Source organism: Schistocerca serialis, chromosome 10 (assembly GCF_023864345.2).
Source record: "Schistocerca serialis cubense isolate TAMUIC-IGC-003099 chromosome 10, iqSchSeri2.2, whole genome shotgun sequence".
Lineage (NCBI taxonomy): Eukaryota > Metazoa > Arthropoda > Insecta > Orthoptera > Acrididae > Schistocerca > Schistocerca serialis.
In genome coordinates, this window is record NC_064647.1 from 77,622,355 (window position 1) to 77,633,419 (window position 11,065).

General features: G+C 44.0%; 1 pseudogene; it reads left to right on the forward strand.

Annotated features, from left to right (window-relative positions):
- Window positions 1-517: 517 nt before the first annotated feature.
- LOC126425399 (5S ribosomal RNA) lies at window positions 518-635 on the forward strand (annotated as a pseudogene).
- The last annotated feature ends 10,430 nt before the right edge of the window (window positions 636-11,065 follow it).

Consider the following 11,065-nt stretch of genomic DNA (forward strand, 5'->3'; position numbering starts at 1 on the left):
TTATAAACGTAATAATGTTTTACTGTGTTTTATAAATATGCTATTTTTTACATGTTTTAGGTTTAAATAACCAACTCATGATGACGACATTTGTCGCTGAAACTAGTCAATAAATAACAAAAGCGTTATGTATCAAGGCGGACTCACAATTCCCATATCGTTGTTTTTGTATGCAAACACGGACGAAATGGAAGAGTTCCAAGATAAAGTCAGGGTTTTGAGTACTTGGTAAGATTGTGTTCGCTGGGCTATTACATCAGTAAACTTGAAGTGTTTCTGAAGAAACCGTGATCGTGAAGTTGTGAATACTACTGAAATTATGTATTATATCGTTATTTTAAATTTGGGTCTTCGTGAAACTTTAAATAACGATACCTGACGTAGAAAATGGAAGGATGGTGAATACAGAAGGGGCTAAAAGAACAACCGACTTAAAATAAATCGACAGAAACTAATTTACCTGAATAATAAGGATTTTTAACTAACTCACTAATATTGAGGGACATTTCACTGTTCAGCCAACGGCCTTGCCGCTGTGGTAACACCGGTTCCCGTCATATCACCGAAGTTAAGCTCTGTCGGGCTGGGCTAGCACTTGGATGGGTGACCATCTAGTCTGCCGAGTGCTGTTGGCAAGCGGGCTGCACTCAGCCCTTGTGAGGCAATCTGAGGAGCTTCTTGATTGAAAAGTAGCGGCTCCGGTCTCTTAAACTGACATAGGATCGGGAGAGTGGTGTGCTGAACACATGCCACTCCGTCCGCACCTACTGACGCCTCTAGGCCGAGAATGACACGGCGACCGGTCGGTACCATTGGGCCTTCAAGGCCTGTTCCGGCGGAGTTTAGTTCACATTAGTTTATTTCACTGTTCGGCGTGCCGTAGCGGCCCACTCCAGGCTGCAGTACGTGTGTTCTGCATCGCCCGCTTGAAATGGTTCTTTATTTACGTGACCATTACGGCACTCGAACCCCAGTTCTCGATACTAGTAATAGTAACAGACATATTTTTGTGACAATATTCACATTTGGTTTTATTAATGTATAGGTACTCCGATGTATCGATATATGACAATGATATGGTTCTTGTGTATATTCATTTCTGTGAGACTGTCATAATCTTTGACTTACTTGTAAACGTTTTGGCGCGAATGCGCACAGAGCAGTCTTTTTCACTTTGCAGGAGTTAAGCTGTTATTTTGCTTTGTAAAAGAACAGCCAAGTCATGTGTTTGGTTAAAGTGGAAATTAAATATATGAAGATTGATACAAAACTGTTTTCTTGATGATGTGGCAATTAAGAAGAAGTATATGTGAATTTACAAGAAGTTTAATAAAAATGTGGATCGTGAACACCAAGTCAAAAATTATTTCTACCATACCATTGTTCTGATGTGGGATTGTTTGATCATTAAGAATTTCCCGATAAACGCATTTGTTAGGTCTTCAAATATTGCTAAAATACAGATTTGAACCTTCTAGCAGTCAAAGTGGCATCACCCTAGAATCAACAAGATGAGCCATAACTACTTTGACGAAATCTACATGGGAATCCATTCAAGATAAGTGCTAAAATTAATGAATTTTTTACAGTGACTTCATTATTTCCATTCTGACGATACCATCCACAGTCAATAACTTTGTTGTTGCGCGAAAAAGCGAACATATGCTGCGTGAGCAACATTATGAATCTGATTCCTAACCTACTTTGCAAGTGGTGGTATTGTTGGACGCTGGGCTAAACTGCTGACATAGCAGTCTGTCCCGTATTTATTCTCACCTCAGTTCTTAAAACAAAGTCTACTTTGAATACTTTCTATTGCTGAGGTTCCTAAAACTGGATAACATTACAAAGAAGCACATTTCGTAAACACTTTTTTGGGTGATATACAGGGCGTAATGGGTATAAGTGGAGATATTCGTATTGGTGACAGGCCGGTATATTGAACAGCATAACATCAGTATTTACGTCATTTTCAGACTAATAATTATAGCTATTAAATGTCGCATGTTTTAGGTTGGTTAGTACCTCCATTTGGCAAGAGTACATCTACATCTGAACCTCCATACATACTCCGCAATCCACCATACGATGCGTGGCGGAGGGTACCTCGTACCACAACTAGCATCTTCTCTCCCTGTTCCACTCCCAAACAGAACGAGGGGAAAATGACTGCCTATATGCCTCTGTAAGAGCTCTAATCTCTCTTATCTTCTCTTTCTGGTCTTTTCGCGAAATATAAGTTGGCGACAGAAAATTATGCTACAGTCAGCCTCAGATGCTGGTTCTCTAAATTTCCTCATTAGCGATTCACGAAAAGAACGCCTCATTTCCTCCAGAGACTCCCACCCGAGTTCCTGAAGCATTTCCGTAACACTCGCGTGATGATCAAACCTACAGTAACAAATCTAGCAGCCCGTCTCTGAATTGCTTCTATGTCCTCCTCAATTAGACCTGATAGGGATCCCAAACGCTCGAGCAGTACTCAAGAATAGGTCGTATTAGTGTTTTATAAGCGGTCTCCTTTACATATGAACCACATCTTCCCAAAATTCTACTAATGAGCCGAAGACGACTATCCGCCTTCCCCACAACTGCCATTACATGCTTGTCCCACTTCATATCGCTGTGCAATGTTACGCCCAATTATTTAATCAACGTGACTGTGTCAAGCGCTACACTACTAATGGAGTATTCTTTTTCCTATTCATCTGCATTAATTTACATTTATCTATATTTAGAGTTAGCTGTCATTCTTTACACCAATCACAAATCCTGTCCAAGTCATCTGATATCCTCCTACAGTCACTCAACGACGACACCTCCCCGTATACCACAGCATCATCAACAAATAGCCGCACATATCTATCTACCCTATCCAAAAGATCATTTATGTAGACAGAAAACAACAGCGGACCTACCACACTTCCCTGGGGCACTCCAGATGATACCCTCACCTCCGATAAACACTCACCATCGAGGACAACGTACTGGGTTTTATTACTGAATAAGTCTTCGAGCCAGTCACATACTTGGGAACCAATCCCATATGCTCGTTAGGAGTCTGCACTGGGGCACCGAGTCAAACGCTTTCCGGAAGTCAAGGAATATGGCATCCATCTGATACCCTTCATCCATGGTCATTAACGCTTATTTTCCCCTGGGCACCAAGTGAGGTGTTCATTTTGGACGCGTGACCGCAAAACGGGTAGTCTATACTGACAGGTGTAGTCCACTAGGTGGTGTAATAACATCAGTCGTAAAGTCTGTGACGAATTCGTGAGAAGAGTATCCCACGCAGAGAAAAAAGAAGCAACACACCGATGTGTATACGCATTAAGGTACAAAATATAAAAATACCTGCACTTCTACCCCTTGTAACATGTATTTCGAAACGAGACACAACACACAGTTCCACATCACACTGGTCACACTAGTAATTTGATACCTTTCGTTTCCTGTTCTCGCTGCACACGATGCCTCTACTTACAGGTCAGTGTTGTTTTACTAGCGATTCAACGATACCTGCAAAATGCTCTTCTAATTTGGTGGACGAGTGTGTCACCGTTAACAACAGAGACGTCCGGTTGAGCAGCGACATATTTGACTGTGATCCGTCGATCACCTCGAATGAGAGTGTCCACACTTTCTAAAGCTGCAGGAATCACAGCTGAGCTCGGCCAGCCGGCACGTGGGAGCTCGGACAGGTCTGCATAACCTTGCGATGATGGCAGACGCCTCGCCCAACGAGTCACTGTGTTTTTGTTCACTGCCAGGTTTGCGTAGACATTCTGCAAGCAACTATCTGCGATGCCAAAACGAACTCAATGACATCTCTCTGCTTGGCATTCTGAAGGCCACGTATAGGGCCGCCAGATTTCGGAACTTCATGGAACCATAGGAGCTGAAGCGGGAATATTTGTTCTCCAAACAACAAATTCCGCATTTTTTGAACTGAAATTGGCCGAGAAAAGGAAATGTGTTTCATTCCTGATTGAACTCTACTCATACGTACTCTCTATCACTGACTGTACGGTGGGTTACAGGGTGCAGAGCCAGATGCAGAGGAAGGAAAAAAGCGAGGAATGAGGGAGATAGTGGCGGAGGTGGAGAGCACCGGGCGCAGTGTTTGCCTTGGCTTGTTTGGTGGTGGCGACCTGAGTGTTCATTGGCCGCTACGCCCCTTGATAGGCATTACCATAATTAACAGATTGGTATGCCCCGCGCCAGCTGATGGATGGCCCATTGTGCTGCGAATCTCTCTCGCTCTCCCTGCCTCTCCGTCAGCCTGCCCACGCGGCCACCGAGGAGAAACCTCGCCGCTTCTTCCCCGGTCCCGCAAACTCGCGGCCGCAGCGGCGGGTGAAAGGAGCGGAAAATTGAAGAAACAGCAGTCAGGTAGCCTAATGTCCCGTAATGACAGCCCCGGGCGAGGCGCGCCGCGGCGACCGGTTCTGCGCGTCGCGGGACGAGCTCTGCTCGGCGATCGCCGATCTGTGTTCTGCCTGCCAATGAGCGCCGTCTAGGCGCGTCGCCTACACTGTAGCAGGCCAGGCAACCCGTGTTTGCGCAGCTGTCGCTACGCTGTGGCGAATTCATCCGGCGTCAGTTGCCGCCACTTTACATCGCTAATGTGCGGCCCAACTCCCAGTTCTCGCCTGTGTGAAATACATACTGTCATTACCGCGGCGGATGCCGACACTTCTGCTGGGAAACTTGCTGCCACATTTAAAACTGAAGGGCGGACCGAGAGTCGAACCAAGACCAATCTGTTCAGCAGACAGCGTTAATCCACGCAATTTTTTTGCTGGAAGATTTGGAGGTGACAGATACTCCTGTACGAATATTAAAAACTCAGGTGGAAAGCTGAAGGTTGAAGCGATATGCAGGGTGACACGCGTCAAGGTGAAACACCCGTTTTTTCGTGATGGGTTATAGATCACGAAAACGTGTTTTCGGCTAATGACGGCACTCAGAACGGCAAGTAAGCTGTTGCATGGTGTAAAGTATCAGAATAGGTTACCCCACGCCACCAAATGTTAAATTAATGAAGAAACCGACACATAAGAAGCGGGAACAACAGTGTTCGTAGCAGTTGCTAATTACATTGATAGTCCATTCCCTTTCCTTACCATTCTCCTTCCTCCACCTTCAAATGGTTCAAATGGCGTCGGACAGACATGTAGTCTTCAAACGATTCAAATGGCTCTGAGCACTATGGGACTTAACGTCTGATGTCACCTGTCCCCTAGAACTTAGAATTACTTAAACCTAACTAACCTGAGGACATCACACATATCCATGCCCGAGGCAGGATTCGAAGCTGCGACAGTAGCGGTCGCGCGGTTCCAGACTGAAGCGCCTAGAACCACTCGACCACAGCGGTCGGCTCCTCTACCTTCAGTTAACAAAATACAGGGTGTCCCACTCAAACCTCCCTTATTTTAAAGACCCAGGAGAAGAAAACTGTGGTGTCACCGCCAGACACCACACTTGCTAGGTGGTAGCCTTTAAATCGGCCGTGGTCCGTTAGTATACGTCGGACCCGCGTGTCGCCGCTATCAGTGATTGCAGACCGAGCGCCGCCACACGGCAGGTCTAGTCAAGAGAGACTCCCTCGCACTCGCTCCAGTTGTACAGCCGACACTGCTAACGATGGTTCACTGTCTACATACGTTCTCATTTAAAGAGACGACAGTTTAACATAGCCTTCAGCTACGTCATTTGCTACGACCTAACAGGGCGCCATATTCAGTTACTATGAATGTATTCTGAACAGATAATATTGTGACTCATGTACCGTCAAGAGCGACGTTCATCATTAATGGATTAAAGTTAAGTATCAAACTAATTACGTCCGCTTTCCGAATTCTCATTGCTTGTCATGTTCCAGACCACGTCAGTATAGTTCTTCCCTCCTCACGCCAGCCTGCGTGAGCTAAAACGCGTGCATTTCGTCCTCCACTCGTAATACGGTGTTGGCTCTTCTGCTAACACAAAAAACCACATTATATCCGACAGTAAAAAATGCACCACATTGTAGAGCATCTCAAAGAACTTATTTATCATCAATACACATCTACATGTTAACGACTTGTAGCACAAAGAATATCGAGCCTATATTCAATTTCCTGCCAACTTCTTTGTAACATTTCCTCTGTTATTGTTGCAATCGCTTTAGTGATACGACGTCGCAACGCAGGAATATGGTCCACCTTGGTCGCATACAAGCGGCCCTTCACCAATTTCCACATGAAGAAATCAAGCGACTTAACGTCGAGTGAACCAGGCAATGGGTCCTATCCAGGAACTTGCAATCAGCCGCTGACCAATGCGGTGGAGCTCTATCTTGTTGAAAAATGATGGGTTGCAAGTCTTGTATCTGAGGGTACAGAAACTGCTCCAACATGTCCAGACACACTGACACATTCACTGTTTGTTCCGCGAAGAAGAACGGTTCAACTATCCTGTCGTGCATTACCCTGCACCTACCTTTTACTGTAGGGCTATCACGAACGTGTTCAATGACAACGTGTGGATTTTGCGAACCCCAAATCCGAACATCATGCCTATTACCCCTTCCTGATAGATGAAAGATTGCCTCATCTGAAAATAAACATCTTTCCAGGAAGCTGGCATCCACATCAATACGCTGCAGCATATCCGCAGCAAATTGTTGTCGTCAGATGTTGCAGAATTTGCACCTTGTAAGCACACATACGAAGACGCTGGGGAACTACTCGATGCAATGTTGATCGAGGTACATCAAATTGCCTAGACGCTTGACGAATTGACTTACGTGGGCTTGTGAGAACCGTTTGTCTGATATGCTCCACTGTCTCTTCCGAAATTCCGTAACATGCACTGTCAGAATGTTTCAGAACATTTCCTTTTGCCGGAAAATTCCCATACCATTCCTTACTCGTTTTCGCATCAGGTGGATCACATTCATACACACGACGATAAAGTGTTTGCACAGTACTCGGCGATTTTGTTTCTGCAATCCGCACGACTACTTGCGCCTGCTGCTGTGGAGTAGCCATTTTCACTTCATGCGACCACGCTGCACTCTGGCGACGATACTTGGCACTTCTGATGCGGGAATACAAATTCTTTGAGATGCTCTACAATGTGGTGCATTTTTCACTGTCGTTTCTACTGTGGTTTTCCTCTCCAGGGTCCTTGAAATCAGGGAGGTTTGAGTGGGACACGCTGTACACTGATAACCTTAATTTTAATGTAGAACGAGACTGCGAATGTCATTATACTTTAAAGCATACCGCTGGTTGTCATATTATTATTTTATAATAAATTGCTTTGTAGAGGATTGCAGCACAGAATATTCTGACTTCAAATTAAGTTAAAAATATATACGAATAATTAACCAAATATCGAACTGTAATAAATTCTCAGGTTTTGTACGAGAACTTTTGAGAAACTTAGAATCAAACTTTCTCTTTAGCCTTTCGAGACCAATTATTTGAAACGCGTTTTTTTATTAATTTTTGTACTTCCAACAAAATTCCGTTTGGGTTAAACATGTTTCTAATTTGTATAAAATTAAACTCTGCATCTGGATAACACTCACTTAACAACTGTACCACTTTAAGTGACGCTGGTAAATATACACTGTGCAACAAAATTGAGGGATCACTTTTTCGAAACCCCAAAATTGTCTCCCACTCACAAGGGGAGGCCACGACGTTTGGAACGCGTATTTACTCTAAACTTCGTAAACTCGTGGTACTCCATGAAGACAACAAAATGTGTAAGCAGTAGCGAGTACCTCTCAAGCGTTACTGAGAATATCGCAAGATAATTTCGGTCGTCGAATATATATATATATATATATATATATATATATATATATATATATGTGCGCGGCCATTTTAACCATGAAGTGGCTGCAGCCGCATGGTGGCGGCACGGTAGCTCAGCGTGTTCCGTCAGAGCGTTAGCTTTCCTTTCTAATAAAAGAACTGAGCGACCGGACCATCGGACGTCCGCCCTGAATAAATTCAACGAATAATATACAACAAAATATGATATCAAACTTCCTGGCAGATTAGAACTGTGTGCCGGACCGAGACTCGAACTCGGTACCTTTCCCTTTCGCGGGCAAGTGCCCGTGGTAGAGCACTTCCCCGCGAAAGGCAAAGGTCCCGAGTTCGAATCTCGGTCCGGCACACAGTTTTAATCCGCCAGGAAGTTTCATGTTGAATTTCTTTGTCCGTTCTCATTAATATAACGGTCTTAAAAGTAACTTTGCCACGAAACACGTTAATGAACCACGGTGAGCCGACACCTGGTTGCTCACTGCTGTGGTGTGAGCGCGAGCCAGCTCGAATGAGCAGCGGCGCCGAACTGCTAGCTTCACTAGTGTGGCTTTACCTGTGAAAATTCGGCTAGTCTGGCGAGAGCCTTTGTCTCCGTGCAAGTGTCACTTCGTTGCAAATGTCACTGCGTGCAAGTGTTCCAACCCTGTGAGAAACAATGCCCCAAGGGAAGGCATGGTTTCATTGGCGCCCTATATGCCATCCCCTGTGGTTCTGACCGCACTCGCAGAGTCGTCAAAAGAAGGGGTGAAATGTAAGTAGGAGGAGGCGTGACGACCGACCCACTGCGTGACGCGTCCACGGCGGTGTTGGGCACAGCTGAGGTGAACTTAAGTGCCAATGTGACGTCACTAACCCACCTTACAACGCACATGAACGGCAGTGTGGTGTCCTTTTTTTGTCTTTTTTGTCATATGTCGACACCTTTCTGTTCGAAGCGACGCCAAATCTGAAGGTGACATGGCAGAGCGTCGTGCTTTTGCACCATTACAGAGAAAGTTTGTAGACACCTTTGAGATACTTGTCGAAGCTATGTCCCAGACAAGGGGAGGCCACGACGTTTGGAACGCGGATTTACTGCAAACACTTCGTACGCTCGTAGTACTCCATGAGGACAACAAAATGTGTAGGCAGTAGCGCGTACTTCTCAAGCGTTACTGAGAATATCACAAGATAATTTCGGTCGTCAAATATATATCTGTGCGTGGCCATTTTAACCATAAAGCGGCTGCAGCCGAGTGCTGTCGGCACGGTAGCTCAGCGTGTTCGGTCAGAGCGTCAGCTCTCTTTTCTAGTAAAAAACTGAGCGAACGGATGAACGAAGAAACTGAACGGGTGTCATCGGACGTCCGCCCTGAACAAATTCGACGAACAATATAGAACAAGATGTTAAAAAAAAATGGTTGGCGTTCAAGCCACTAGATCACTGGATCGAGTTCCGTTCGTCAGTTTTTTTTTAATTTTAACACAGTCATTTTCTTTACTATTTGTATTACAATTGATATAATGGGAAAAATACGTGTAATCGGATGGACTTTTATTAAATTTACAATGTTATTTGGCAGTCTAGTAATTTTTAGTTTCACAAATAATACAATATTCATAACTATCGACTAGTACACGACCAAACGCATAAAGTGATACTGATAATGTATTCTTGTCCGTGCCTTCAAAACTGTTCGTATTTAATCGAAAGAGAACGAGAAAGTGCTTATCGGAAGACGGTATTAAAACACACTCGATACTGCATAACCAATTATCAGCTCCGATTTTTAAGGAAATACTGCGTTATGCATGGTTTGCTTCCAAACTATCGTCTGAAAGAGAGGTTTTTGAAAATGTTAAAGAGATTTGTTTTTCCACGGAAAACGTCAAAAGACCTTGCGTATGCGGAAACGTAGCATTTATTCAATGCAGCTAGTGCCGTTTAACTTTATGATTTCTATGTTTTTACGAAAAATACCATCCTGCAACTTGTACTCGTAAAGTCGAAAGCGACGATTAATTGCAAATCTTAAGAAAGCCATCTTTGCCGGTTGAAACTTGGAGGTAACAAGCCGTTTCGGGCTCCTTCCAGGTCTAAGGGATTTCTCAAATCACGGACAAGCATACACTTTCAGTATCAGTAGTCGATAGTTATGAATATTACATTATTTGTCATATAAAAGTAGTAGACTGCCAAATAACATTCTAAATGTAATAAAAGTTCATCTGTTTACGCGTATTTTCCCCATTATATCAATTGTAATATAAATAATAAAGAAAATTACTGTGATGAAAATAAAAAAACGTTTGACGAACGGAACTCGATCCAGCGATCCACCGGCTTGAACGCCAACCACTTTTTTTAAAAATATTTTGTTCTATATTATTCGTTGAATTTGTTCAGGGCGGACATCCGATGGTCCGTTGGTTCAGTTCTTTTATTAGAAAGGAAAGCTAACGCTTTGACTGAACACGCTGAGCTACCGTGACGGCACCACTTTTTTTTTTTTTTTTTTAAATCTCCGACCCAGCCGGGAATCGAACCCGGGCCCTTAGGATTGACATTCTGTCGCGCTGACCACTTTTTTTCTTTTTTTTTTACTACACGTAATTTACCCATTACATCAATTGTAATATAAATAGAAAGAAAATGACTGTGTTAGAAATTTAAAAAAACTGACTAGTGGGAGTCGATCCAGCGACCCGGTGATTACGGGACTTGAACGCTAACCACTTTTTTTTTTTTTTTTTTTACATCCACTCGGCTGCAGCCGCTTTATGGTTAAAATGGCCACGCACAGATATATATTTGACGACCGAAATTATCTTGTGATATTCTCAGTAACGCTTGAGAAGTACGCGCTACTGCCTACACATTTTGTTGACCTCATGGAGTACTACGAGCGTACGAAGTGTTTGCAGTAAATCCGCGTTCCAAACGTCGTGGCCTCCCCTTGTCTGGGACATAGCTTCGACAAGTATCTCAAAGGTGTCTACAAACTTTCTCTGTAATGGTGCAAAAGCACGACGCTCTGCCATGTCACCTTCAGATTTGGCGTCGCTTCGAACAGAAAGGTGTCGACATATGACAAAAAAGACAAAAAAAGGACACCACACTGCCGTTCATGTGCGTTGTAAGGTGGGTTAGTGACGTCACATTGGCACTTAAGTTCACCTCAGCTGTGCCCAACACCGCCGTGGACGCGTCACGCAGTGGGTCGGTCGTCACGCCTCCTCCTACTTACATT